At 43.3% G+C, this 22,301-nt stretch overlaps 1 long non-coding RNA gene across 2 annotated transcripts in view; it reads left to right on the forward strand.

The window, feature by feature from the left end:
- The first annotated feature begins 12,657 nt into the window (after positions 1–12,657).
- Positions 12,658–22,301, forward strand: part of LOC311441878 — a 28,246-nt gene continuing 18,602 nt past the window's right edge. The window contains exon 1 of one of the 2 annotated variants that reach the window (XR_014696310.1): positions 12,658–12,794. This is a non-coding gene — a long non-coding RNA (uncharacterized lncRNA). Of the gene's footprint in view, positions 12,795–21,142; positions 21,180–22,301 lie in introns of those variants that run through there. The other variant, XR_014696311.1, reaches the window with a different exon arrangement.

A 22,301-nucleotide genomic window follows, 5' to 3' on the forward strand; every position in this document is an offset into this window, starting at 1 on the left:
CCTTACTGGTTAAGTGGTGTGGGAGGGACGTGACACCCCATGTTCAATGAAAGATGTGCTGTGGGAGAAATGTTATGTCTAAGGAAAGTGACAATTTTCTGAATGCATAGTTACTTAAACCATAAGACAAGGATGAAGAGCAAAGCTTGATTTAATGCTATTTAAAAACTTTCCAGAACTCTTGCTTTCTCACAGAAGTTAGGTGTCTGTAGCAATTACAGCACACTATGTGTAAGTGTTCAGGGTATGTACAAGGCTATGCAAAAAGGACCTGATTTTAATGAAGTTACAGTGTGTTTCCTAAAGTGTTACGGAAGGAGAACTTCTAAATTTTACATGACAAGAAGTATAAGACCCACTCTTCACTTCGTATGCAAAGTTGAAATGAAACTTGAGTTCTGAGATAAATTACGGTCGGAATGGAAGGGCAGCTGTAAAGGTGAGTCTCCTACTGTACTGGTATGTTAGAATACCTCACTATAGACAATAGTTTTTAGCGCATTTGTCTGATTTTTATATAGTATTTCCAGACAGACATTTTCTTGCACGACAGCCAGCAGTTTAGCTATCACTCTGCTCATTGAATAATAATATCTGCAGTAAACATACTTAAGGTTGTAGTCTCAAGTTACTTTAAATTGAAATCTGAATACACTGCGTTATTAAAATCATTATGGTTATTAATCACTGCTCAGATAGTAACAGTACTATAAGAAATAGTGAACTGTCTGAATTGGCAATTAAGGTGCTTTATTTGATTTGCAAAAAGAAAAGCTAGGTAGCCTCATTTTATGGAAATTCCTGGTTAATAAAGGAAGAGGTAGTACAAACGATCATTGTTAGCCTTTTCATTTTGCTGCTTGTTGTTTAATAGGTGCAAATTGCTGTTCATTCTGTCTGCTCATGAAAATGTAATTTGCACAGATGGACAGCATACACAAAGCAGGAATGTGAATGGCAAGAGTCACAGTAGAAACGTGTAGCCTTCCATGCCAGTGTACTGATTAAGTTAAAGGGTTTCATGAAGTGTGGCAGCAGTAGTGCTGATGAACTGCAGACATGTTTTTAAAGCTGGCTTCATATGCTTGAGAACAATACAAAGAGCTCAGGAAGTTTACCTTATTTTGACCTCAGAAAAGTAAATGTGTATGTTTGAAAGTTAACAAGCTATAATAGATACATTCTTCACTGTGTAGTTGCAGTAATTCTATCTTACTTTTAAATACCTGAGGTTCTTGATGTAATGGGTCTATACAGCCTGAGAAATAAAGCTGAGTCACCAAATGAAGAATGCAATAAACTGCGTTCAAAACAATTGCCATCTGTTTTTTTTTATATTCTTCTTTATTAAAACTGGAAGGCTGATTTTTCCCAAATGGTACAAGAAAAATTGGGCATTCTTGTGTTGTGGTCGTTCTCAAATTGTTTGCCACTACAGAGTTACACACGTTCTCTCCCTTTCATACTGTTAAGCTTCCTCAAAATATTTGCTGAAATTAAACATTTTCAGGGTGTGGGCAAAACCAAAGACTAACCTTTTATTTTTTCCTTAGAGATGAGCAATCATTACTTAGGCCTCACCTCATGCAGTCTTAACTAAATATGATGTACTTTTATTTGAGTGATTTGTTATTAAGGACAATTTTATTAAAGAAGGAAGAGGGAATAGCAAGGGATGGTAGTTATTGCTTTTTTTAAAAAAAAAAAGTTTGTAAGCTTTAATTCACATACAATATTTTTCCAGTTAAGGACAAGGAATGTTTCAGCTTAGATGTGGACAACATAAGCCTATAAAGCATTGGCAAGGTCAGAGCTAACAAAGTTGGGCCCGATTTATTGTGCATTTCTACAACAAGGACAATGTTTGGAGGGTTGAATATGATTTAGTTTTCACCACTGAAGGACTGCTAGGAGGAAAAAACAACAAATTACCATACAGTGGATGCGTTGAAATCAATAGTGGTCACACAACAGAGGTACAACTCTTGTTTTTTTTGTTTTTTGTTTGTTTGTTTGTTTGTTTGTTTTTTGAGGCATGCTCAAAGACCTTGAAATTTTAGACTATGGAAAATTTAGTCTTTCAGTGTGCCTCAGTAAAATATCTTTGAGGTGCAGTGGGTTGACAAACATTTGCTTCCACAGTGGACAATGTTATTGTCCCCACAAAATGTATGTGCTCCTTTAGTTCTTGTGTGCTCACAACATCTTAGAAGCCTGGCCTATGGTGTTTTGGAGGTGAGAGCATCCTTTTGGTGCCCCACACTATAGCTGGTTGCGGACATTTGGAAATGTGGAAGTGTATTTTTTTATATATAATTCTCAGCACTGTTTTAGAGAGTGTACAGGAAATCATGGGCTCATTTTAGTCATCAAGAACAGTTCTAGGTTTGATGGGGGAGTAATATCCAAGCAGCTATATTTTGATAGTAGTTCAGACTGGGGAGAAGAATAATATTGTCTCTCGCCCTTGTCCAGCGACTGTTAATCAGTGCTGTCTGAAGTCAGAAAGCTAACATTGCTCTGCACAGGCAGGGGGAAGACCCTGAGGCCATCAGAGAATGGCAGCGAGTGAAGGTTATGTTAGACTCGAATTTGATTGTTCTAATGCTTAGAAATGTTCTTCTATTCGTTTGTTTTTGGCTTTAATCTTTTCCTTCCCTTGTGGGCAGCAGCTCAGGTTTGCCAGCCTGGACTCGTGATGATCTAGTACTTACAGCTCTGGTTGTATTTCATTTCTTTCTTCCTCTGCTGTAGCTGCTTTGCAGTTCATCTACTTAAACGCGAGTGGAAAAGGCTTTGCAAATCAAAGAGCTGGCTCAGTTCTCTGACAATTTGGAAGTGTTCCACTGAGAATAAAATTGTAGAACTGAGAAATATGCTGCTTTCGTAATGATACTTCCCCTGATTCTGTGAAAATAGTTTGCTTCTCTTTTGCACTCTATATGGGTGGTTTTCAAGCTGCTCTTTAGTGGAAGAGTGGAGGATGAAGTCTCTGTGTCATCAACCAGAAGTCAGGTCATTTTTAGTGCCAGTTAATGTGTAAATGGAAGAATGCTTTGTGTGAAAGTTCCTCTTTGAAAGTACCCGCATGTTACCAAGTATGTGGCATCCTGCTCTGCTTTACCTGCGCCTAGTCTGTATATCCCATGAAGAAATCAGTACACGTTTCTTTGAAAACATGTAATCTTTAATCTTTAAATTATTGTGCTGTTTAGAAATTGATGAAACTATAACTAGTTATAACGAGTGCAACAAAAACAGTAGGAAATATATGGATATACAGTGGCTGAGGAGTTCAAATCTGACAATTGGAAAGACTTTCTCCTGTGAGTAACTAACTTGGAAAGCCAGAGTGGGGCGACAAATCCTAGAAGCTAATTCTTTTGCTAGAGACCTTATAGGGGACTTTGTTTTAGCCTATCTAAATAAAACTCTTGTTGTGCCTAACAAAACTTGTACAAATTTCAACAAGCCATGTTGATGTTAAATGATATTTCATCTACTTTTGCTTGTTTTGGAAAGTCATTTTGTAGACCTGTGTGGTGGATTACCAAGACCCTCAATACTCTTTCTGTACTCCTTCACAAGCTTGAGCAGAGGTGTAAAAAACCAAAACAAAACAACACAGATTCAGTTTTGATTGCGTGGAAATTAAAGAGAAACCTATCGTAATTGTTGGTATATGCATACATATAATTATTTTGCAGTGCATGATGGCTGTTCAACCAGTTTCTGCTTCAACCAAGGATTGTACAATTCCTTCTTCCTCACAAAAAGAGGCTGCATAGGAAAATTTTAAGCTTGCCTTTTTGTCAGCAAGATAACTTCCTTCACACTAGCTTCACATTCATGGTTTTATGGCCATAAATTACTAATGTGTAACCAAACCATGGAATTTAAAAAACAATATAGAAAAGAATATAGAATATTCTCCATATTTTAAGAGTTCTTTTTGTTTCTTGCTAGTTCCAGAATCTGTGGCTGAAAACAATAGCCATTATTGTCATGAAGATAAAATCTCTGAGAGGGTGTATGATAGGAGAAAGGCTCCAAATTAAGCATGTGATGGTTGAGTAGTGGCTAATTATCTTTTCCGTCTGTTACCTAACAGAATTTTGTAACAGTGGGATTTAAGGTTTGTCAATTTTGACTGTCTTTCTAAACCTGGATATCTCTGCCAAGGCCAACAATGAAATGAGCACATTAAGATAATAAATCTCCAGTGAACAGACTAAGTTATTTATTTTGGATGAACGAGGTTACATGTAAAACTGGTGTGTGTTTTGGTTTGATTGGTTATTGGAGGTGGGAGAGCTTTAAGAGTTGAATGCTTTTATAAAAAGCTTTAGTTGTGGGAACGTTTCAGTCTGAAACGTGAAAGAATGCAGACCTTTCAAAATATGGTATGTGAGAAAAATGTATGATTTAGTGTTTCCATTTCCATAGAGGAAATAGCAATACTTTGCTTGAACCAAATGATAAATTTCCTTTCATCATATGATGATGAGAGAAATAAAAACCCTCTAATTTTTTTCAAAATAGTTGAGGGAAAAGTTTAAGTGTCTTAAAAGTAACCTGCTGTATACAAGGACTTGGAATATTAGTCCTTAAAAAAAGGATCACATTTTTTTTCTATTTTTAAAAGAAACTGCCCTAGAAAATAACTGTTTATCAGAATTTGAATTGGGATTCTGTGGTCATTGCACTGTCAGACCGAGTGTGAGCATTACTTGCTCTTGGACAAAAACATGTTTGTTTCTTCAAGTAATGAAGACAATTGGGTGGCAGTGCTGTCCCATCAATGTTTCTGTGTATGAGCTTTTTGACACTTTTTTTAAATGTGTGTTCTTCAGCATTCACCTTTCCAACTGCGTATTGCACACTAATGTGGAAGGAAAAAGTCTATGCTGCATCTTGGCACTTCTACTACCATAAAATGCTTCTCCGAGTTTTGTGTAGGATTGAAAATGGACATAACTGGGAAGGGCTTTTGATATGTCTTGGGGAATAGTACAGAATCATAACAAGGTGCAAGAAGGACTTAGAATATGCACAACTAAACATCAATAATGATCACTGCTGCCTTTATATCTCTCTTGTCATTTTTAGTACTTAAGCCTGAGAATGAAGAAGTCTTCTGAGACTCCATGGGATGTTAAAAAGTTGGGGTTGAAGTGAACTGAAATTGTGGGCTTCTAAGCAGCTTGATGTTGGATATTTCAGAGCATTAGCCCACTGCTTAGGAGTGCCATCTACAGCACTGGTATCCCCAGAGACTGAAACAATTGGTTATCTGAGAGCTCAAACAAGCTCCATGGTTATTGTGACTGCCAGGAGTTAACGTGACTGCCTGTAGCAGGTTTCCCTCATGGCTCTGTACAAGGGGAGCTTCAGTCCAGTTTGAGTGACTTAATTACATGCTGTTGAAGCAAGTTTCCTACTACCAGTGACCCAGTAAAAACTTGCTTTTGCAAAAGCATTCGTTATTGTTCAGCCCAGTGGTTCGATCATTGCAGTTGGAGGCAACAATGTCCATCCTTGTATGTGCTGTGGCAGTAGTCAGGAGTTTATAGAATGGAGGCCGTCAGATGCGTGTCTTGAATTAGTATTTCATAACGGATATGTTGCAGGTCTATTAAACAGGTAGAAAAACAGGAGGTGTATTTCTGAAATTGTTACTGAAGCCTTTATTGCACTTATAAGAAACTAGGTGTTCTGCAATAAAGCAAAACAATAAAAAAGAGTATGCAGCTTAACAAGCTTAGAGCTACAGTGTAAATCTTTTCATGAGCTGCTTCTTGGTCTATATCTCATTACGTGCCATAATTGTGTGGCCCGGCTTGCTTCCAGTAAGTTGCCTCTCTGGTCCCGTGGCAGTCTTACCACCATCTCTTGCCTTCTCTCCACAGGAGGAGTCTGAAGTAGTATGGTAATGAGAAAGGTGACCAGCATTTACAATAAGCTAACAGGGAACCCAGCTGTTTTGGTAGGTTGCATAATCTTGGAGAGGTAAATCCAGTGCCTTGAAGAGAACACACGCCAATGACCCTCTGGATGGTAATGCTATTAGGAGATGTGCTTTCATCTGTGCACACGGTCATATTTAAGCCCTCTGTTCTGTCTTTGCTAAGTTACTTGCTTGTTGTAGAAGGGCCTGATGGTTTTATATTTTAACTGGAGGAAATCTCTCTTGATTGTGTGTTGAATTTGGAAGTCTGATTTGGCTCAATTAAAATGTGATTAGGCTTTCTGTCTCCATTGTAGAAGCTGTAAGTGCTCTGGAGAAACATTTAATGTTGAAGGCTGGCCTGCTGGTTTTGGCTGAAATAGAGAGAAATATGCAATGCTCTGAAAAATTCCAGGACTCCCACTAGGTCAAAATTTTTTCTCTGAACTATAGCATTTCATCAAGTTCCCTAGAAACGTGTCTCAATGTATCACAATCATTATTGCTTGGAAATCCACCAACTTTGCAATGAGCTGAGAATATTTATTTTAAGGGCTGGATGGCATTCTCTTAGCAGAGATATCTGATTAGAATTATTTCCATCCTTTCTGGTTTCAGACTGAATTTGTGTTACATGCTGTTGTTTTACTATACGTTACAGGCTTTGGATGAGACTAATTTAGTTATGAGTATTTATCTGATGCAATTATATTAAGTACAATAATTTTAATCAACTTAAGCTGATTTTATGTGTTCAGGATCTGGCCATTTAAATCTGGGCTAAATCGGAAATTAGCTATATTTTGAGGAGTGCAGTTGGTGTAGTTTGAAACATTATATGCAAGAGATCTCAAAAAGCCCTAGACACCTTGTTATAATGATGACGGCTTGCTTTGCTGTATCTAATCTTTAAATCTTTACAAGAGACACTTTTAGCTGATCTTCTTATGGAATGTGATTTTTTTTTTTCCAGGTAAAAATACATAATGCTTTATTTAATCAAAGTTAAGTTTTGTGGTGCACCTGTTCTCTGCTCTAAAACTGGCTGGCAGCATAGCTGAAATCTCATAACACACATTTCCTGGCTTTGGTATGGTGTTTTCAAGCAAGCTGTTAAAAGTGGTCTAGCACATTGTTATTTCAGGAATAGCTTTCAGCTGAAAGAATGGTGTGATTTGCATCCAGAATCAGGAAACTCTTTTTATGTTAGAGAACAGTTAAATATTTTTTTTTGCTTTTGTTAAAGAAGTTGGATAATAAGATTATGATAGAACGGGATGGTAATGTTCCGTGGAATCTGAGCATATTCAGTATTTTTGACCCTATGATGTGCTGGGTTTCAGACCCCTTAATCCAGGATCCATGTTCATGAGTCTTCACAGTGAGTGGTTTGTCCTGTTTTTTAGGGAGAAATTTGGGAAATGAAGCTGGCATATTCCACACTGTGGGCCTCCCAGCATTGTCCGCATGTGGTCTCATGCACCAAAGGGTTGTCGGTGCCTTTTTCAATATCCTGCCTGTTCTGTTCTCAAAGAAGCAGATTGGAGATGTCTCTGTCTTCACGACTCCTATGAGGAAAATAAAAAATGCCCTAAGCATTGCAAGTAGGGCATCAGTAAAAGTTGGTTGGGACCCAAGTTCCTGAAAATTTTTGGGCACTCTGGGCCTATTTATTTCATAATTCCTGTTAAATCAAATGCATGTTAGGCACCTTAATGGTGGCGTGGAACTCATGCAAAGAGAGTTGCTGAGGTTACAGTAAGTGCACTGCAAGGTGAAGACTGGCCTGCTGGGCTCGGAACTCCATGTCCAGTAGTTTAACCACTAGAGGACACTACCTCATTGTTATTAGGGAAATTAATCATTGCATGCTTAAAATGGCCAAGTCACAGGGATCTTCCTTCTGTTGGCTTAATTTAATTTCAGGTAAGATTTTTATTTATTTTGTTCCATAACTGTACACGCTGCTGCCATATGCTCAGGCTCTACTTTAAGAGCTGAATAGATGCCCAGAGAAAGACAGCTATGCTGCTCTTCCTCAGCTGAAAGCAAATGCCTGACCTTACTGTTTAGTGTCTCCTTAAGAAAGCAAAGAATTACTAAAAGATGCTGTGATATTAAGGGCTGCTTGCTCATCTGTGAGCAATCAGCCAGGCTCCTGCTTATTGTTATGATCTTTCAGGCTCCCTAAGCTTTGGCCTTTGCTCCGACGGATACCCAGGAGGACTGTCTGAGCAGGTCGCTGTAGGTGAGTGACTTTGTGCAGGCACCTGGTGGGCAGCTCCACAGCATCCTCCGCTGGGAGAGTGAGAGCGGATGTGCAAGACGTGTGCCCTACTGCTGATGGGGACTTTCCCCAGAGAGCAGATTGGTGAGGGCATTCAGCATGGTGACCTCAGGCCTTACCAGCCCGTGACACTCTCGTGCTATGGCAGAGGCATGAGGCCACCATGCAAAGGGTGCTCCAGGACTTGTGTGCACCTCTGGCACAGAAGGGTGTCAGGGCACAGCTTTGCTTCCTTTGGGAAGTTAGGAGGTGCAATATATATTTATAATATATAATATATATTTTATATATATATATATAATATATATATATTATTATAGGTGCAATATATATATATTATTTTTTTCCTGCCACTGTCTTCACCTCAGAAGACAGCTTCAAAACTAGACTGGTAATAAGCAATTTTCCCTCTTTATTTGGATCGAAATGGGAGAATGCAGATACATTTCAGGGAAGAGTGCTAGAATTTGCTGCTGCTTTCATTGACCATAGTAATTATATACTGGTCCCATGGTGGTAGCAAGGCTGAATCTAGGTTTTAAATACAATTACGTTCAAAGAACTGCAACGACCACGAGAAATACCTGCATAAAGGAGCAGATATTCCTGTGTGAAGTCCCACAACTCATTTCCATTGTATCATGAACTTACTGAGTTTGAAAGTTTTTCCTCATCAATCAGATAAATGCATCTCCTCTGAGACCTGCTTATTTTCTTGTATACTGTGCATCACTTACCCTGCGATTGGAAAGAGGTAATGTGCTGGGTTAAGTTACAGAGCTGCCTCGGTTAAGTTGTCGTGAATCACTGAGGTGTCTAAGATTGAATTCAGCTTGATAAAGTGGTGTTATAACCGTGAGGAAATATGATCGTCTGGAAGTGTTCATCAGTCAATTCCTATGCTGTGTCAATACTGACATACCCATGTGCATTGTATAAAAACTGCTTACGTTTATCTGCAACGCATCTCATTGATTTTCGGCATCTCCCTGTGTGATGAATAATTGTAATAGTCTGCACCCCATAAATATGAGCTATCTGAAATGCCCTTTTTATGTGGAAAATCTAGGATTGTTGTATTAATAATGGCAATGCAAAGAAACTCATAGAGCGTAAGAGAAAGAAAAAATAATAGGGTTGTCTTATGGTAGATGACTGTTACAGTCCAGATATATGATTCCCATCAAGTGCTGCTGGTAGGTTCTGCATCTTGAAGGTAAACTGGCACATTTTCATTTCCTGGGAAGCGTATCTGCGCGTCAGTCAGAAAGCATCTATGTAGATTTCCTTGCTCAATGCTGCCAGCAAGCACTAGATCCATTACAACTGCATGATAGCATTATTAATTTCTGCTGTTATACATGTAATTGTGGTGGGCTCTCTTCATGTGCACTGAACAGCTTTTCTGTTTTGAGAATCACTTTAGTGCAAAGGTCTCTTGAGGCTTGAATTTGACTGAAAGACATCCAGATGGGAAACACATTTCTGACTGACAGACGCCTGAGATTCATAGCTCTAAACCTTCTGGTAAAAGTGGGGGGAGCTCAAAACACAACGCTGCTTGGAAAAAGTAAGTGAATAACGTAAGAAAAAACACCAAGGTCTTGCCAAAGGACAGTGTGAAAGGAATATGTATGTTTTTAATACCAGCTTATTAGACTGTTTGATCAACAGAGAACGGTGCTGGGGGAAGAATGCTAAAGTAGTGGCTGGCTTTGAAAGCAAAGTTCTGGGTGTTCTTGCAAAGGAAACTACTGCTTTTCTGCAACAAAAACTTTTTTCTTCAACTGCTTTTTTACGTGAACAAAGGAATTGTCAGGGTGTCCTGAAGCACTTCTACGTGATAAGCTTTGAAATTCATTGAAGAAAATTACTGAGTTTGACAGATAATATCAAGAAAGGGTAGCTAATAATTGTCCATGTATGGAGATATATTAAGCTTCGTTGGTTGTATACAGCCAGAGGCCCAGATCAGCTTCATAAGCAATGAAAAATGTAAATTGTGTTCACTTTATTAGGAGAGCACTTGGATTTGTCTTTAAAACTTACTATAGGGCTGCATCAAATTCTCCTCTATGGCACATCAAAAAGTCTGTGATTTTTGCTGAGGCCAGTATTCACTGCAGTCTTACCTCTGATTATACCTCCCAGCCCGTCCCCACATGCAAACAGTTATTTGGGTTTTTGAGCTGGAGCTGGCTCTTCCCTGGGGGTGTTGCTCACAGGGTGGGTTAGCACAGCTCCCCAGCTGCTAGCGCTGTCTCTGTGCAGTCTGAAGGAGAAGTAGGGCTGGGTCTGATCCTGTGTAAGTGGAGATAATGGAAGAGGAGAGAACTTGGGTGCAGCAAACTCCAGTAAAATCTGTGATGAAAGCAGCCTTAAATGGGTATGTTTGTTAGGTTCTGCATATGTTCACAAAATTAAAAAAAAAAAAAAAAAAAAAAAAAGTCGGCACGTAGCCCAGCTCAGCGCAACTTAATGGATGAGCTGCAAAACGCTGACGTGCCACCCCTGGAGCGGAGCAGGCAGCTAGGAGGTGATGTTGGCTGCCCCGTGGTGTGTCGGCTGGGCTGCTGGCAGTGAGCCCTGCGGAGCACCCTGTTCCTGTGGGCTCCAGCAGCACAAAACCTCCAAGAAAGCTAGGGCTGGGTCTGTTGGGGGATCTCTTCTTCCACGCTGTCAAAGCAGTTCTATTGTTTATGGCAGTCTGTTTGCTGTCTAATCTGGTGTGCTCTTGGGCCCCTTCAAGCCAAGGACATCCATAATTCTCTGATAAAACCAGGAGGGCCACTACCTTGTGCATCTCGCCCAGGCAAGCGAACCAGGTCCATGCAGTGTGTGGCCAAATGCCAGATATGCTACATATGACAAAGAGCTTGTAAAGCAAATTTAATAGCCTTGCTGTTTACAAGCAGCATTTTTATATTCACTATTGAAGTCATGGAATGTTTCTGTCAACTGTGGCACTATTATAAGCTGTTTTAATTATTTTATATATGTCTTTATAAGTCATCCAAGTCTTATTTATATAAGATGTTCTTTAAAGGGACGCCATCACTGGTTAATGACATAAGCACAGTAATGCTTGCTTGCTTTTAATTGAGATCAGTTCTCATGATTATTAACAAAAGTGGTTACAGTTACGCCACGTTCGGGTTGGTTTTAGCTCTGGCATGGAAATGCCCGTTATGCTGCACTGCTGGGATGCCAGGGAGCCATGTCAGTCACAGACAGACCCTCCAGAGGGACTCTGGAGCGACAGCCAGGCCCCCTGCAGAGCTCTGGGGAGACCAGTCCTTCCCTCTGTCCTGGCTGCCGAGGGTCGGAGTCGAGGTGTTTGGCCAAAAAAAAAAAAAAAAAACCCACGGCAGTGGTGCTGTTACTTGCAAAGCACAAATAGGCACAGTGAGGTCTCACCCCCCTAGCACTGCCAGTCTGTCTTTGATTCAGCAAAGGCCGAACTCTTCTCTCCGTTAGTGGCTGTGAGCTGGGTTCAGCTCAGTCTGGTTCACTCAGAGTGCCATGGCTGGCAGATACAAGCAGTTGCAGGAGGCAGCCCAAGTTCCCCAACACCACTGGTGCTGCAGGTACTCGGCGCATCCTCTGCTGTGTGTTCTCAGAGGCTGTCTGATGGCGCTCATCTCCCTGCCTGCTGCCAGGTCCCTTCCTTCTGGCGATCAGCCCTGCAGCTTCCTTGTGGTTTCTTCTCTCTGCCCCTTCACTGCTTCTCACCTTGGCACTCACTCCAGTCTGTAAATGAGCTACAAGCCCCCGTGGCCCAGCCCCTGTGTGTGCTGTCTGTGGCCCTCGGTTCTCCACTGGCACCAGGCCAGCAATGTGGGTGCACAAACTCACCAAAAGGTGCACTGGAGACTCGGGTTTGGGTTTATTCTTCATTACTGGCGTCTGCTTAAGATTCACTCTTTCTTTGCTAAATCAATAGAAGTTTGCTGGCCTGCTCCAAAGCAGTATCAGGTGCTGCTCTGTGTAGATGTTTTGGTGCCAGTGAGGGCTTTGCAAGCACTGCTCAGCTAAAGCTGCTAACCCACCCTGCTGAGCCTCACCCTGCGTGTGGTGCCTGCCCTCCGCAGTGCTGTGCCGCCTCTCCAGCTTCCAGCTCTGCAGCTGGATGCCCTGGTGGCTCCCCTTTTGTTTTGCTCCCGAGATAAAATAACACTCTCTTTCATGAAGGACTCCTTGAACTCAAAGGAGTGGGTAGATGTGAAGCAGCCAAATCCATGAGTCAGGCTTTTCTGCTCTCAGCACTGGTAGGAAGTGCTTGGACTTGAGCTGTGACCCACAGAGGTGGGCTGCCGCCACCCAAAGGTGCTCAGGGCCGGCAGCTGGGCAGCAGGGTGGACAGGGCAGGAGGAGGACTTGTCACCTGGGTCTGCTGCTGAGAGCTGCCAGAGAAAACGCTAACGTTTCGCTCCTGACAGCTTTGTGCCTGCGGCCAAACTTCAGCAGTGGTGAAGCTTTCGATGCCAAGAATTTTGGCATTGGTTTTGGAGTATTGGAGTAATTCAAAGTATGTGGAGACTGAGGGAGGAAAGAACCCAGGTGAATTTAAAAATGCTTTTCAATGAAATTTTTGCAGTGTTTTTGCTGTTGTTTGCTTTATCTCCTTTGACTTCTGTCCTGCTGTAGAGCTGTATTATCTAGAGGAATTAAAGTCTGATGGTTAAATTCCACATTAAAATAAATAAACACATTAGAATCTTTTAGAACTAAATCACAGCACTGTTACAGTAAGCCCTGAAAGGACAATCCAAAAATTACTCATTTAGCAATATTTTAGAAATTATTTTAGGTGCCTGCCTTTAATATCCTTTGACATGTACTTCTTAAGTGATTTATCCATGCATTTATAGATGTCTTTTTTTTTTTTTTTTTTGCTTGGAATACAGCAGAAGTAGGTCTTTGATATTTAGATCCGCATAACTGTTCTTGGAATTTTTCTTTGGATGAAGCTTTTGGCACTGACAATGCTTTATGTGAAACAACCCTGTATCTGGATCTCATTCATCACAGATCTTGAAAAGAAATGTCTTGGCTTTCAGATAGGGACATGGAACTCTTCAAATGACGAATTTAAACTATAAATGTGTATGTACATTTGAATATACATTCCTTAAACATGCAGAGCTTATGTAAGGCTCAGATCTGTATACATTCCATTATTCTTAAGTGCAAATTTTAATGCATTATAGGCAATTGAAAATGCACCTTTATATTATGCTGCATATGAATAGGGCGACGTTTGCCAAATAAATATATTTCCTCGAATTCTGTTCTGGTTAGACATCACCAATAGAAACCGGAGATACTGCTGTACATTCAGGTTGTTGTCAGCTTGCCTCTGCTGCTTCTCCTTGCAGTGTTTTGCACTGGGGCGTTCAGCTGCTGACCTCTAGGGAGCATTGAGCAGACCCAGTCTGGAGCTGGGATCCTGGTGTATGGGGTAAGGGTTGTGCAAGCATAAAGCGCACAGACAGCCTCTGTGCCTGCTCACAAACTACCACAGTGCATGGGGGAAAAAAAGAAAAAAAAGCTGGTGTGTGTGTTGCAGCAGGGAGTGGGTGGAGCAAAGTGAGTAATAAGTTTTCTCTGTCTGTGATCTCGATGCCTCCAGTTCGGGAAAGGTGTTTACGAGCTGAGATTTGTCCCACTGCTCTCCACGTAACTGCTTCTAGTGTGTAAAATTAAGCTCATACATCCATCACTTCAGGTTCAGGGCTTATCAGTGTAATGGGAGGGTGGTTCTTGGAGCCAACGCTTGCTTTAGATGGGCCACTGGAATGACGAATTGGAGCATTTGGTTGCACTAAAGCAACTTAGTTCCTGTTAGTAAAGCCTAGCAGTTCTGACGTGGAGCCTGTAGATTAACGCACGCCTTTGTCTCAGGTCTGACCTAAGGAACTAGCATTTAGGGACAAGAAATGAATTAAGTCTCATCTCTGTACTGACTAAAAGCCTGGCCGCTGCCTAGCATACCATTCGTGGAGCCAGCAGTGGTCATGTCTTTGTTTGAGACCATCGTAAATTGCATTTATTAATGGCAGATTATGTAAATTTCAGCCAAGTCTTTATCAGCACTTAGGCCAAACACCAGATAAACAGTTGGCCTCAATTCTGGCCTCTAATAAAATTGTACATGAAACTTGAACCCAGTTTTGCTCTTTCAACACGTGCTTAAAAAACGAGCTGGCTCCTCGGCGGTGTAAGCTGGCAAAGCCTCCTGCAGCCAAAGCAGCTCTGCTGCTCTGGATCAGAGCAGGATACAGCCCTCTGCTCCTGGTGGGAGCACCCTGGCTCCTGCCCTGGCCCCGCTGGGCTTGCAGGGAGCGAAGGAGCACTGCCCAAATCCTCCCTTGTGCATGGGGCCGCCACGGAGCCAGAAGAGCTCCACATCGCTGTTTTACATCTCCACAGCTTGGCTGTGCCTCATGTTGTACCCTTGAGGGCAGCTTCCCTTCACATCTGTCCTGTGATTTCCCTCCATGCTGCCGGTTGCATGGAGACAAACCTCCTGCTGCCCCTCGATGGGGTGGCCGAGCCCCCGGGGACGGTGCTGTGGGGCAGCGCGTGGCGTGACCGCTGCATGGATGCCACGGCAGCACAGGCAGCGTTCCGGACTGCAGCCTTTATGCAGTTCTCCTAATTTTTTTTCAAGGCTTTGAAATACTTTTTGACATCTGCTCTTCATTACACAACAATATAGCTGTCTTTTTAGGAAAAGAGACATTTTTCATTATCCATTTCAAAGTTAACAAACGCATTTTAAAATGCCCACAGTAACTGCAAGGGATTTGCTTTCAGGTGATTTGGTCGTGCAGTCGAGTCCAACTACAACATTGTTTTCTGTTCCATGTCTGCATTTTACCTTGGTCGCAACTAAAACCAGGTTTTTATCAGAGTTCCTGGGTTTGTTTTTTATTAAAGAAATACTTTGACTTAGCCTGGGTGGACGACATGAAACTCTGGCAGGAAATCTGAACTTTGCAGTACTGCGTGTACCGAGTTCATCAGCACAAGCATTTTGTTTGTTCTTTATGTGGACAGCATGGATGTGTTGGGGATTTTTCCTTTCCAATTAAAGACATCATATGCTTTTTCTGTTCTTATTTTTTCCACTTGGGTGTAAAAAAAAAAATAAAAATATAAAAATATAGTCTAAGCTTTGAGAGTTTTTTAACGGAAGTAATATGTCAAAAATTTAAAGCAGAGGTACATAGCACCAAGAAGCTGACCTCTCTTTGCCCTTTTGTGCCACAGCGCTGTAGGAGCACTTCTCTCTCTCTGAAACACTGGAGCTGGATGTAGGGCTTGGGCTGCTTTCCAGCAGGAAGGATGCTGTGAAGGAGAGGAGAAGGGTACGGTGTCTGTGGTGGTTTAAGGGTGCAAAAATACCTGAACTCACACCTTGAGGGAAAAATACCTTGCCTCACATCAGTTGGGTTGGGGCTGGGGGAGCTGCTTGTGGGTAAAGGAGAGGCTGTGGGAGCTGGGCAGGCCCTGCTTCTGCACGAGAAGGCTGGGGCTTCTGTTGGTGCCCTTGCTTGTTCTAGGAAAATCAATAAGCTTTGTATACTAAAAGAAGGGAAATATTTTCTACAGAAAATACTGAGTGTTTTGTTTGTTTCCTGAGATTTACAGTTCTTTCTTCATTTTCAATTTTTTCTATGTAGGGGAGTTGTTTTTTTTTTCTCTGGGAGATGTGAACTTTTAAAGTATGAATTTCCCTTTTAGCAATGTTAAATGCTTATTTAAACAAAAAGAAAAAAAGGCTAGGCTGTATTTATGGGCAGTAACATGGTGTCCAAAAGCACACATCCTCTTTTATCAGATAAGATAACCTGGAGCTGTGCCTGTGAATCAGCGTGTGTATGGTGGAGAAGTTAATAACAGACTTTCCTGTACCCCAGATAAGTGCTGCAAATGTGATCCTGGGGCTTCCAATGCCTATTGCAATCTTTTTGGAAGAGAAAAATAAATCAAAGGAACAAGAAAGATGACCCATGGTGTTTTTGCTCTCCATAAAATTATAGAGGGTACTCTGTAAACAACAGACACCCTGCGTGCTGCAAAAATGTGAACAGCACTGTAAGTGTTTCTTGTATTTGCCCTAGACATCTTCATTTTCAGTCATATGGAGAGCCCGTGCCTTACTCTGCATTCTTGACCCGAGAGCAGAAATGGCACGTTTGCATCCGTGCTGTTTGCTCTGTCTCATTCTGTATATAACAGCGGGAAGCTGGGCTGAGGCTGCAGCCAGGGATGTGCTGTGGGCTGCTGCTGTTCTGCGAGACAGAGAAACAGCTGAGGTGAGTCCTGCAAACTGCTCTTAATTACACATACAGCAGCTCACTCATAGCTCGGTTACTGAACATGCCTAGAAAACTTAATTCCTCTTGTCTTTCCCGGTATATATGTCTGAAAAATAGAGGGAGCTGCTGTCCTCCCAGGGCAGAGGAGCTTTAGCTGTAAAGAATGTGGCTTCCTGCCCCCATCCAACGTACCCTGATAAGATGAGAGGCAGTGTGTCCCTGGCCTTTGCCCCCCTCGGGGCCGCAAGTCAGTACTCTCAAAATATCCCGAGGTTATCTTCCAGGCAAGGGGCTTTGTGTTCTGCTCCTCGGAGCTGGGCTACGGCTGTTTGCTCACTCTGATCCCCTTCCTTAGAGTTTCGGTGTCGTGACCCTAATGTGTAGGATGGAGAAAATAAGAGTGCTTCACTCTAAATGCAACACAGCAGGGGGCAGCTGGCATTCAGCAGGACAGGGACCAGAGCAGCAAGGCTGCAAGGTAACTGGGTTTGACCTGTTCTTGATAGCAGAGAGAGATGACTTTTTGTCATATTTAATTGTTTTGACTGCTGCAGACCCAGAAGAGAGCTGTAGCTATGAATTTGCTCGAGCCTGGCCAGCTGCAGCACCCCGCAGTTCTTGGTGCTGAGGCACCTCCGTGCCCGGCCTGTGAGGGCACTGCGGGGAGCTCTGCTGCCTCGCTGGGTTGGCCAGACATCACTTCTGGTCCTTGGCCAAGAACAGTTCTAATGCAAGAAGACAGAGCTGTTCCTGAAATTGATGGGTTACCTGCAGAAAGCCCACCTTTGGGCTGTGCTTCTCCTTAGCTATTTTCCTTGTCCACGTGTAAAATGTTTTGATGCAGTTTACTCCGAATGCGGGACAGACGGTGGCATTGGGTTAGACCTAATCAAAAATCTTAAAAATGAAAGTTTTCATACTGCTGTGATGGACTCCAGAGTTATGTCTGCAGACTGTGGTGTTGTATCTAGCTGCTTTTAAGGATTATAGTGCTTCTCCACGTTCAGGGGATGACAGTGTGTGTTTTATAATAGTTTACAGAAAGCCTTTAGATACAATCCTTCAGTGTTGCAATCCAAGGAAATAGATCTACAGTCTGAGTTGTTAAGACTTTTATTAAGTAACTCATTCTCATGACAATGAGAACATACAATGCATTTGCTTGTTTTTCCAGGGTAAAAGCATGATTTAGTTTCTGGGGAAAATAATTATGTCAAACCTGCTGCTTGCGAGTCATGGAGGGGAGGGAGAAAGATTTGCCACTGTCTAATTTAAGGGATGCCCTAATTGTCTCCAACATTTAAACAAGCTTCTTTTCATGCATCTATTGGGCCATTTTCAGTACTAAATGGCTCCATTAAATGGTTTTCCAGGTCTTATGCTGGCCAGACAGCTTTTAAAGTGGATGGGAGTTCAGCCTCTGTAAGAAATGGAGCATCAGTTCTTCTGCCAGGTGAAATATATCATTCAGCAAAAGCTAAACTCTTATTCGGAGAATCCAACAAGCTAATGTAAACAAGGATATAAAACTTCTCAAATCCCGCTGAGCTGTTTTTGCAGAAGTAATGCTTTTTGCAGCACCACAGCAAGTTCCATGGGAAAAGGAGCTGGGAAGCGCCTGCGCGCCGTGCCGCCACCTCAGCCAGCCTCTGGGAGGGGAGATGGAGGCAGAGCTGAGGCCGCCCAGCAGCGACAACCTGCAAATAAAGCGGAGAGGCAGAGAGGCGAAAGAAATCCCTGTGTTTCCAGAGAGGGAGAACAAGTTTGTACAGAGGCAAACCCAGCCTGTGTCTGTGACCCAAGCCTCTCCTGGTGGCGGTTACCAGAAGAGCGTGGGGCACTGGGGCCGATGCCCCTGCAGGTGCTGATCTGGGCTGTGCTCGGGGCCGTCGGGGTCAGGGGTCACCATGGGATGGTCGATGGTCAAGGCCCTTGCATGGCAGGAGCTGGGGGGTCCCTGGATCCTGCCGTGTTTAAAGCCCATCTCTAGATACTAGCAAGTTACCTCAGCAGGAACGCACTATACGTGAAGTGGTTTTGTAAACACACACATGAAGAAAAATCCTCAAAAATGACCTTGAGAAGGAGTAGAATCATCAGGATTGTGACTTGCTTGGTTTATGAGCAGGTACAAATCTCCACCAGAAGAGAAACTCTCCAGTGGGTTAATTCTCACTACACTATCTTTGTGTATCCTTGAGTAAAGATTAAGGATTGCATGTAGATGCAATTATTTTTCTACAGAAAATCTCAGAATAATTTTGTTCTTCCAGCATTGAAAATAAATTGACAACTAAACATTGACTTGGTGAGGAAAAGTGGGACAAACATTTGTTTTAATCCTGAAAAATATTTTTCTCATTTCTTTGAAAAAACAAAGGCAGTAGATAAACACATCCTTTTAAAGACTTTTTTTCGTCTTTAGCTTCTGCTTTTCAAAACAAACAAAAGCAAACAAAACAACCAAACAACACCCTGGGAACATCTTTCTGAAGATGTAAATGATCTTTGAAAGCATTACTGCCAGTGGTTTCACAAAAAAAAAAAAAAAAAAAAAAAATTGATTAGAAGATGCTGAGCTCTGAGCTGTGACAGGGCTGCTGTCCTGCCACCAGCTGTGGATGGTGCGAGGGCTCTGGTTCTAGCCAGGACATGCAGATGTGGGATGGGGAGGGAATTCCAGCCTCTGTGTGTGGCTCCAGGAATGTAAATTGCTGGGAACTGCCCACGGCTGGACAAACACAAGCCAGTGCTTGCTCGTGTTCTCGTTACATTGGCTGTTTTTCATTTACCTCTGACAAAACAGGTGTAAGACTATAGATACAAAAGAAGATTTCTTCTATTGTTTTGCAAGAGAACACATGTTGCATTAAAGATGGACTTCTTGGATATATAGATGCTAATGAAAAATGACATGAATATTTCCTTTCCAGCTAACAGCTGAAGCCTGCTATTTGCCTCTCTGACATATGGACAGCCCGGGCTCCTGTCTGTCTGTCTGCATGTCCTCCTGCACTCCTGGGAAGGGGGTGGGTGGCACAGCAAGGAAATAAATGTATTTATCTGCTATTCCTAAGGGAATATGGTTGTGGTACTGCAAAGGGTGCGTGGAGGCGGGCTGCAGGCGAGGACAGACTTTTGACTTTTGTTCTGATTTGTTCACTTTATTTTGTTCACACAGAGCATGGGGGGTCCTCAGGAGCACGCAGGCTGTACTGTGGAGAAATGCAGGCTCCCTGACTCAAAGCTGGGAGCCTGTGCTGGTTGAGGGAAGGACACTTTGTGTGGCTCCTGGCACCCCAGACACCAGGCAGCATGCCTCGGGATGGGCCTGCAGGGCCCAGGGGCAGCGATACCTGTAAATCCTGGGGGGAAACAGCGTGGAGAAGAGGATATGGGCTTCTGTCTGTTCTCCTGAACAACAGGTCTCCATCACCTGACCATGAAGCATCTGTTAACCTTTCCGTGTGGTGTTGATGGGGGAAAGCAACCTGTCAACACCAGGTACCTCGGCCAGGCACAGATGTGCTGAGAGAAGATAGGAGGCTGCTCTGCCCTCCCGTGCCATGTGTACCGAGGTCCCTCTCACCTAGTTTCTTTTTTCCCTTGGTGGGAGAAGTCTTCTGTTTCTGGCACAGCACATAGGAGCAGCTGCTGACCGCCCGCAGCTTTGCTGGGAGAGGAGTCCCCTCGCTGCTGTAGCTCATGAAGAGGCACCACAGGGTCCCTCTTCTGCTCTTCATGGCCTTTGCCGTGCTGCTCTCATGCTTTTCTGAACCTGACTGCAGCCTGTAAACTAAAACTGCTTCCAGTGCTGTGCCAGGGCTTTGCTCCGTGCAGAATGTACCCCATGGGGTCCTGATTTCTGGCTGAGGTTCCCAGGTAATGCTGCAGGATATGTACTTTTTTCTTGTGCATACCTCGGTGTTTAAGGGAGAGCCCTAAATATCATTTATTGCTGATGGGGGGAAAAAAGAGAAAACACAACTGATTCTTGTGGAAAAAGAGATAGTAAAGTAGGGGAAGTTATTTACGGGTGGTTATTCTCACTATATGGATTGATTGCATGGCCAACATCTGTTTTTATCTGCTCTTCCATCTCTTAATATGTATTTATCCTCATTTATCACCACTGTTGTGTAGTCAGAGCGATTTCTAGTCCAGGGGTTTCTCAGGGAGCGGGAGGCAGCCTCTCAAAGAAATGCAGCCTCTCAGTTTCTGCAAGGCAGGTTTCAACTCTGGTAGGGGGAAATGGGCTTCTTCCTTTTCCCCAAGGGTCTGGAAATTAATTTTATCACAGCCTTTTAACACTTCTCACTGTTCACTTGGTGTTCTGCAGCTCACACCTTTCATCACTGCAGCATTACCGGAACATTAAGAACTGGTGTATTGAGCAAAGATATATTTTGAGGGTAAAAATTGGGATTTTGCCTCCTCCTGCTGTTTCAGTGCACGTGTAGCTCTCAGCAGGCATCGTGCCATGGAAAGGATGGGCAGGCAGCAAGGTCCAGGCACCCGGCAATGCAGAAACGCATCGAGGAGAGCTCGGATCCTGGCAGCTCTGTGGCAGAGAAAGGGAATATGACAAAACACAGCAAAACCCAATGCGTCAGCTCCAGTAAATGCTTCTCCCGAGTGCCTGTGTGACTGAGGACGTTGTCTGTGGGACATGGAGCTCAGGTTTCTGCAGGCCAGGCTTGCCAGCTCCTTGCTGAAGTGGCCGCTCTCAGCTTCGCTGCTGCCTGGTTCATGAATTTTGTCTTCCCAGGCCGCAGCTGCTGCCTGCCAGGAGGCCGCACACACCCTGGGCGAGTGTCTGTGCTGCTCGGCCCCTTGGATGGACACTGAAGGTTTCTAAGGGTGTTTTCCTGTTGTGTTTTTCTCTGTTGGAGTTACCAGAGCTTGCTGAGGGGTGGACGACTTCTCATGTGGCCTCGCTCGCCTCTTCTCTTGCGGACAATGCCAGCCGTTGTGAGGAGGCTGCTGAGGAGGCCCCTCTCTCCTCCTCCTCCTCCTCGTCCAGCCCTTTAATGGAAAGAAAACACCCTGCTCCAGTGCTGTTTGCTTTCTTTTACTGGTGCTCAGCAGCGCTGGCGTGCCAGAGTTTGACATCCCCCCCTGCGGCTCCCAGCCATCGCCCAGGGGTATGTCCTCATCCTGTCCCTGTGTCCTTTTCACCCAATTGCCCACAGCAGGAGTGGGAGAGAGAACTCCTCAGGCAGGTGCTGCCAGCCTGGATACCTGCAGCCTGCAGCCCCGTCCTGCTGCTGCTGCTTGCTAGGGTGCTGGAGGCAGATGGGGGCATGGGCGAGGATGAGGAGGGTGGGGAGGAGCCAGCTGTGGTCCTAATGGGGGAACCATAAGGTAAAGCAGCACCTAAACCTTGTGACTCCCTGCTAGCAGAATGATTCCTGACAGTGCTGAGCCAGGTTCTTACTGAGCGGTGAATTTGGTATTTAAAAGGTATGATAGGCTGAATGAAAAGCTGAGTCAGGATTAAAAAAATAAAGTTCCTTCTCTCCGTAGCCCATGGATTTACCAGAAAATGAATTTTTCAATCACAAAGGTTCTTGCCCCTCCCCAGGAAAAGCCTAATTCAGTGCACCAGAAGGGTTTTCACTGGAAACATTACTGATGTTCTCATGCTGCCATTCATTACCAGAGATGGGCTGATTTCTTACTATTTATGTTTGATTTTTGTTTGGAAACAGTAGGAGGAAAAAATGTGCCCACTGTGAAC

The sequence above is a fragment of the Aythya ferina genome (assembly GCF_964211825.1).
Source record: "Aythya ferina genome assembly, chromosome: 10".
Taxonomy (NCBI): domain Eukaryota; kingdom Metazoa; phylum Chordata; class Aves; order Anseriformes; family Anatidae; genus Aythya; species Aythya ferina.